Genomic DNA, 8,864 nt, shown 5'->3' with positions numbered 1-8,864 from the left:
CTCTAGGAGCTGAATGCTCTAGCTGATAGCAACAAAATGGGCACCTCAGTTCTACAACCATCAGGCAATGAATTCTGTCAAAAATCTGAGTGAGCTCTCAAGCAGAATCTTCTTCCAAGCCTCCAGATGAGAACAGCTTGTCTGATACTTCTGTGTTGCAATGTAAAAATACTATCTTGTGATAACCTGAGTAGAGAACCCAAACATTGCACACTAAACTCTGACCAAGAGATTTATAAGCTGAAACAGGTGTTACTTTAAGTTACTGGGCTTTCCCGGTGGCTCAGCAGTAAAGAATCTGCCTGCAATGCAGTAGATGTGGATTTGACCCCTGGGTTGGGAAGATCTCCTGGAGGTGGACATGGCAACCTACTCCAGGAAAATCCCACGGACAGAGGAGCCTGGTGGGATACAGTCCATGGGGGTCACAAAGAGTCGGACATGACTGAAGTGACTGAGCCCATGCTTTAAACTACTAAGTCTGTATTTGTTAGGCAGCAAACTGATACACCCTATTTATTGTTTATTACACTTAAATTTTCTTGAATCTTCTAAATTCTAATAAATTCTATGGAAATTATGTCTTATATGATATTATTATACATTATGCAATGTAAAGTAATACATGTATACAAGTATGTGTTTATATATATATACACACATACATATATATATATATATCCCTATTACTTTGTTGAAACTTAACATACTAATGTATTTTTTCTTTAACTTGGCTTAGCTATCTCCCTAACATAAACTGGATATATTGCCTGCTTAGCTAAGAGAACTCTATGCCTTGTATTAGTGGTTAACAGTGCAGCACGTGGAGATAGGTTGTCTGATTCAAATGCTACTTCTGACAATTCTATGCTATACAACTTTAGGCAAGTTAATTTTCTTAGTGTCTCTCTGAAATGTAAGGGAAGTAAGTTGTTGTGAGATATCAACAAGACAAGACCTGTGAAAATACCTGGAACAATTCATAGCACATAGCTTTCTGAAATGTTACCAAGTTGTGCTATTCCTATTAATTTTGTAAAAATTATTATTATTATTTTGTACAAAAAGTATTATTTTGTAAAAATAATACACAAATACATTCTCTTGTAATAAAAAAGGAATACTGACACATATAAGTATGAAGAGTGAAAGCAGTCTCCTCACTCTTCTCACAATTATGTCTCTTACCTATGTCAATAACTAACTGAATTTTCATAGTTTTAAGGTTTTCTGTGTTACCTCATGTGACATGTCCTTCTTCATACTCATCTGATGATCTTGCACATTTTCATATGTAAAGATATTATTTGGTTTTTTAGATATATAATTACATTTTCAAATCTGTCAAATATCTCATTGAAGGTTTTTTTTTAAATTCCATTGATTTGTTAATTTGGGGAGAATAGTCATTTTTAGATAGTGATACTTTTTCATCAATTTTGAATTTTACACAGAAGTATATTGAGCAGAACCTCAAAAGAAAGAAAAATGTGAGCAAATAAATTAATAAATTATCTAATTGTTGACATTTTTCAAATGCCCTTCAATAGAACTGGCAGATACTTCATAATGACATCTGTGCTGATTTCTTTTAGTTACTAAGGAATCTGTGTGATCTATATGTGTTAAAATTAACACCTTGAGTTACACCTTTGTAAAGCATTGGGAAGCTAGTGTTACAAATTTTTGACATGTTCACTACTACAGAATTTATTTCTAATTAGAAGAAACAATTGGAGGAATTTTTGTTGTTGTTGTTTATTAACAGTTAATATTTTAGATTGATTTTTAGATTCACAGCAAAATGGAGTACTTCCTATATATTATCTGCCACCATACATGCATAGCTTCACCCATTATCGACATTTTCCACTGGGGTAAGTACTCCATTCATTAGAATCAATGAAACTATATTGACAGATCATTATCATCCAGAGTCCATAGTTTACATTAGGATTCACTGTTGTTATGCATTTGTTCTACGACTGACAAATGTGTAATGGCATGCGTTCATCATTATACCATCACAAAGAGTATTTTTACTGCCCTTGATAGCCTCCTTGCTCAGTCTGTTGATCCTCCTGCTTCCCAAACTCCTGGCAGCCACTGGAATCTTTTCTCTATCTCAGTACTTTTGCTTTTTTAGAATGCTATATAGTTGGATCATACAGTCTATACTTTTAATATTGGCTGCTTTCACTAGGTAATATGCATTTGATAATCCTAGCATCCATAATCCAATATAGTGTTGCTATTATTATTTTAAACAAACTTATTTTTACACCAATTAAAAGTTTTAAAATAATATCATTTTTATTCCATTTATTTTTTTTAAATTTTTCTTGCAAAGCAGATCTACTACCAACAGATTTCATCAATTTTTCCTTCTCTGGGAAGTCTTTATATCTCCCTTGCCTTTGAAGGATCGTTTCTCAGGATACAGAATTATGGTTTGGTGGAATTTTTTGTTTGTTTTTCTTTAAACACTTTAAACATTTTAGTCCACTTTGTTTCCTTGCATAGTTTCTTGAGTAGAGGTATGTAATTTTTATATTTATTCCTCTACAGATAATTCATTTTTCCCCTCTGACTTATTTCATATTTTTTTCTTTATCTAATTTTGAGTAGCTTTAAGATGATTTTCCTCTATGTAGGTTTTTTTTTGTATTTAATCTACCTTATGCTCTTTCGGCATCCTGGATCTGTGGTTCATGCTTGGTATTAATTCGAGGAGCTTCTCAGTTATTCATATTTCTAATATTTCTTCTTTTTTTCTTTTTTTCTCCTTTTGATATTCCCATTATATTAATGTTACATATTTTGTAGTTGTCTCCAAGTTTTTAGATAGTCTGTGCTGTTTTTTTCCCATCTTTTTTCCCTTTACTTATCACGTTTGGGTGTTTCTATTGAAATATCCTCAAGCTTAGAGAGTCTTTCTGCAGCTGTGTCCAAGGTACTGATAAGCTCATTAAAGTAATTATTCATTTCTGTTAAAGTGTTTTTGATTTCTAGTATTTCTTTTGGGTTCTTTCTTATCATTTATATTTCTCTGCTTACGTTGCCCATCTCTCTTGGCATGCTATTTTATCCATTAGCACCCTTAATATGTTAATTGTACTTATTTTAATTTTCCAGTCTTGTCAGGAGCCATGTTAGGCATTACTGACAAAATGGAGGCATGGCCCCAGCCCCCTATCCTCATTCCTCAGGCACAGACTCGGGATGAAGGAGTTAGCTCTTGTGATTCTGACTTGTTTCTTCCTTTCTTCAGTGAGTTGGCTGGAAAGAATGTTAAGGTGCTTATTATTCTTGAGACAAGTGTGAGAAAGCACAAAGCCTTCTGCAGTTGTGCCCAGAAAATAATCTATAAAGTAACCATTGACATTTGTTCAAGGATTTTTACAAAGAATGTCCCAGGATGAGCAAGTAGGCCGCAGCTTGTGGTCATGGTAAAGATTGTTATCTGAGACCTGTTTGTGAGGGATATGTTTATGGCAAAGGAAGTTTGCTGAGCTTAGGGTTTAGGAATAATTAAGAATAGCTAGAAGCCTGGAAAATCCCATGGATGGAGGAGCCTGGAAGGCTGCAGTCCATGGGGTCGCTGAGGGTTGGACAAGACTGGGTGACTTCCCTTTCACTTTCCACTTTCATGCATTGGAGAGGGAGGTGGCAACCCACTCCGGTGTTCTTGCCTGGAGAATCCCAGGGACAGGGGAGCCTGGTGGGCTGCTGTCTATGGGGTCACACAGAGTCGGTCACGACTGAAGTGACTTAGCAATAGAAGCCTTTTTAGGAGATAGAGAGCTTAAGATACTAGGGACAAGCAGGATTTGGAAAGATAAGAAATAAACTGTGGAATGTGATATGCAGCCCAGACATAAGCATGAGTTACAATGTAATCACAAGTAAAAATGATTCTGAGAGAATCGCTGAAGCAGGAACTCTGTTTGAAGGGCAACAATGAGACAATAATCTGGGTGAGGGAGAACTGAAAATGTCAAACCTCTGACCTAATGCTTTTGAAAAGGTATAAAAGAGAACCTGATGCTTGAAATAAACATGTAGTCCCATACCTCGAGTCAGAGGCTACATCATTTCCCACCAACACCACTCATCCCTTCAGGCTGATCCCCTGGACGCTGGAGCTGGACTCCAGCAGTCTGATAATTCTGATGATTTAACATTCCTAGCATTTTGGTTTTGATGTTTATTTTTGCCTCTTAATTTTTTTTTAATCTTTTGGTACAGCTTGCAACTTTTTTTTGAGAGCTAAATATGTATGTGAACTGGATGAAAAGAACTGCTTTAAATAGGTCTTTCTTTAGTAATGTGGAGATGAGGTGTTGGGGGTGGGGGCGGTTGGTGAAAGTGTCCTGTGATCCAGTAATTAGGTACCAGCCAATGCCCCTGGGGTGTCAGCTTCACAAGAATTTCTGGGTTTTTACTAAATATTTAGATGGAATAGGATGGCTTATGTGGGCTGGAATTGTATATTTCCCTTCCCCATGTCAGTTAGGCTCTAACAGTATAGCAGGTTAGATTTGGTTATTAGTTTCTCCTGAGGCAGATCTTATTAAGAACAGAGTAACCTGGCATATTTCCAAATTGTTCCTTTTCCCTTCTTTTTGCAGGAAGCAGAGGGGCTTCTTTCTTCAGTGTTTACTGTGGGAACCTGGTCAACCTCCTGGAAGTAAGTCTCCCAGTATTGCAGGGTACCCCCTTCACCAGCAACTGGTTCTTTATGAAGATTTTAACTCTCAAGATTTGGCCACACTGGGCCTTCAGCAACTGGTCAACTGCAGTTTCAGTTTTCTTACCATGGCATATGTTCCTGTGGCAGCTTCATTCTTGAGTGTCTGCTCTGGTAAGTCATGACTCCCTGTGTTCATCTCTCTGTCTCTAATATCAGGGGCGACCTTTTGCTCTGCATCCTCTCCTCTCTTACTGATGCAAGGTGAGTAGTTGTTATTGTTGTTTTTCAGGCTCTTCAGTTTCTTACTTGTTATTAGAATGGAGTGCAAACTTCCAGGCTCCTTACACATGCAACTGAAAGCCAGAAGTCCTCATTTTTTCTTTAATTCACCTTTAGAATGATTGAACTTTAATATGTTGATGGTAGTACAACCAGTAAATACAGTGGATAAATTATAAAATATTTTAAAGGACTTTTATTTGAGTTGAAATGAATGTGATTGCATAATGTGACTGTTAATTAGACAGAGCTTAAGAAAAACACAATTATAAATTTGGACTCCTTTAAAAGTTTACAATTCCCAGGTTAGGAAACTTTTTACTGTTTGAGGAATATATGGTGTCTTATTTAAAGAAAATCACTACTTTGACATGTGTTTCTCTTCCCTCATCACATTGATATTTATCACAACAAAGCACTGAGATAAGTTATTGTGAAACAAACACTATTAGCACTCTTAGAGTTTAATTATGAAAGAGCTAAATGTAACACAGACATCTGGCTGATATCACTGCTAACAACTGGTGCTCTTAACTTTGACAAGCTGAGAGGCTTCTTTGTAACAATTTCAGTCAGTTGATGGGATAATAGTGCACCTGATAACCTCAACTTTCTATAAGACACAAAACGACTGGACCAGATAATTCCACATATGTGTTGATCTATACAATATACACAGTATACAATAAATATTGAGTTAAAATTAACCAGTATTATTTGAAAATATTAGTAGTTTCTGAGAAGCGTGACCCAAACTTGGAGGCAACAAAAAGATGGAAAGTGTCTTCATTCTGAATAAGAAAAACATGTTATTTAAAGGTATATTTATAAATAGTATGTCACTGATTAATATCACCAGAACAACCCAAATTTCTTTCATTTCTTTTTGAATGCTTAATTCTTAAGCCTACTTTTTAAAAAGAACTTTTGTAAAATAATGTAAAGTAATACATTTTGATGATAAATTAGATTTTTACAAATTTTGGTTAAGTAATAATACCAGTTAAAAATACATTCACGTATTATAGCACAGAAATTTGAAGCCTTAACTGACTATGGTACTTTGTGTTGGATTAGACTCCAAACAGTATTTAGGGAAAAGCCTGTGTCTGGCAGTTGTACTTGTCAACGCCTATAAATAGATACTGTGGTTTGATAATTAGGAAGGGGGTCAGATCAAACTTTTCTGTAACCCTCAGGGATAATAAGCACATGTTATACTATAAAACATATTTGATTAATAAAAATGAAAGGAAAACTATACCAAAGCTGATGCTGAAGCTAAAACTCCAATACTTTGGCCTCCTGATGCAAAGAACTGATTCATTGAAAAAGACCCTGATTCTGGGAAAGATTGAAGGCAGGAGGAGAAGGGGACATTGGAGGATGAGATGGTTGGATGGCATCACCGACTCGATGGACAGGGGTTTGAACAAACTCTGGGAGTTGGTGATGGACAGGGAGGCCTGGCATGCTCTAGTCCATGGTGTCTCAAAGAGTCTGACACAACTGAGCAACTGAACTGAACTGACACCAAAGTTTATACCAAAGCTCCAACCCAGGTGATAAAGCATGTGGATCTGTACATGACTATCAGTAGAGGCTCTAGAGCTTCATTTATATTTCAAGATAGGAACAACGGGGGAAAATAAGAAAAGTTATTATTATTTTTTTAACAAGACCTTTTATCTTCCAGTCTCTCTCAGATTTTAAGTATACTGTGTTCTCTACAATCATTGATTTTCAAAGCCCATTAAAATTTTCTTGAAACATAGATCTTTCTCTTTTCAATAAGATTAATGGAAAAGCCAGTTGTTAACACACACACACACACACACACACTTTTTCCTAGAAACTTAAATACTGAATATGAAAGAACTAAGCCAAGTTTCCCCTACTTTATATCATTCTATATTTCTTTCAATTTAACCTTCAGGAAATGGATTTTCATAGGGGCATTAAAATGCTACTCATGTTCATACTTTCTAAATTTTTTACATAGATGGAATTTTTTGTTTCAGATACAAAACATTAGATGGCTGAATAAGATGACATGGTATATAAATGCTTTGAGAAAAGTCATTTGGAAATAGTTATTTGCAATTTATTATAAATATAGCCAAAATACAAAAGGAGTTTATTAAAATTTATTGTAAAATTAGAAAATTGGTACACTCATTTTGATACTTAAAATTCATCCACTTCTTTGTAAATAAAATAAGATCTAAACATAGCCAACTATTTTTATCCTTTGCTTTTCAATTGAAATATAACCCCCACAAACTAAAATGAATAAATTTTAAGTGTATAGATACTGGATTTTTTAAAGTAAGTATTTCTGTAGAAATATCAAATATATCAAGAACTAGAATATTAATAGCCTCCAACATATTCCCATTATGGCTTTACTCAGTTATTAGTCCTTTCAAAAATGTAATCACTCTTCTGGTATCTACTGCCTACTGATATCTACCTATTTAGATATCAGTAGGTAAATATTCTGTAAATAACAGTAGGTGGATATTCTTACATATAACCAGTGTTCATTGCTTTTTATGGATTTCTTTTTCATTAAATATGTCTGTGAGATTCATCTGTGTTGCTGTACAGAGTTATAGATTATAATTCTGCTTTTCATCCTGCTTTTCCTGTTTTACCTTGGTGACAATTTTGCTAATTTCTATTTTGGTAAAGATCATGAATAATGCTTCCTTAAATATTCTTGAACTTTGGTAACATATGCAGATTTCTGTGAAGTGTATATATAAATTTTAAAAATATATCTAGGAATTTAATTGATTTATAAGTATAGATATGTTCAACTTTGGTATGTACTGCTAAACAGTTCAAAGTGTAAAAATTTACAGTTTTACCAGAAGTGTGTGTAAGTTCCTGTTACTGTATATTCCTACTAACATTTGGCATTGCTATTTTCTGTTTAGTTGTAACCATTCTAATTCTTTTATAATAATATTTTATAAACTTACTTTTGAATTACATCTTCTTAAAGTACCTGTCACTTCTCATTTTTATTTTAGATGTAGTTTAACTTTTCATTATTGATTATTACTTGTTTTTATGCATTTCTAAGAATCTTTACTTGTGTTTCAAATATCTCACTCAAATCTGTGGATTGCCACTTATGGTCTTTCAAAACTGGTTTTTGATGCATTAAGAATTTATTAAATTCATGAATTTAAATTTATCACTCTTTTTATAGTAAAGACTGTGTGATATTGGAGGACATAGTAACATATTCAAATATCACTCCTGTATGTAATGTTGGAGAAAATTTACTGTTTCACTCTGGGATTGTTATTTATGATCCATCTAGAATTGATTTTGTACATGGTGTGAATTAGAAATCATCATTTCTCCATATGTTACTGTAATTCTTATACAGTTTGTGAAAATGGTTACCATTCCCTTTTGCATTCAAGCTATTTTTTAATGTAATTCATGTGATATGGAAAGAATACAGAGAAGAACTTACTAAAAAGATCTTCATGACCCAGATAATCACAATGGTATGATCACTCACCTAGAGCCAGACATCATGGAATGTGAAGTCAGCTGGGTCTTAGGAAACATCACTGCGAATAAAGCTAGTGGAGGTGAAGGAATTTCTGCTGAGCTATTTCAAATCCTAAAAGATGATGCTATGAAAGTGATGCACTCAATATGTCAGCAAATTTGGAAAACTCAGCAGTGGCCACAGGACTGGAAAAGGTCAGTTGTCATTCCAATCCCAAAGAAAGGCAATGACAAAGAATGCTCAAACTACTGCACAATTGCACTCATCTTACACGCTAGTAAATTAATGCTCAAAATTCTCCAAGCCAGGCTTTAGCAATATGCGAACCGTGAACTTCCAGATGTTCAAGCTGGTTTT

This window comes from Bison bison, unplaced genomic scaffold (assembly GCF_000754665.1).
Source record: "Bison bison bison isolate TAMUID 2011002044 unplaced genomic scaffold, Bison_UMD1.0 scf7180017864136, whole genome shotgun sequence".
In the NCBI taxonomy this organism is placed as follows: Eukaryota; Metazoa; Chordata; class Mammalia; order Artiodactyla; family Bovidae; genus Bison; species Bison bison.
Note: the sequence above shows the minus strand (reverse complement) of the source record.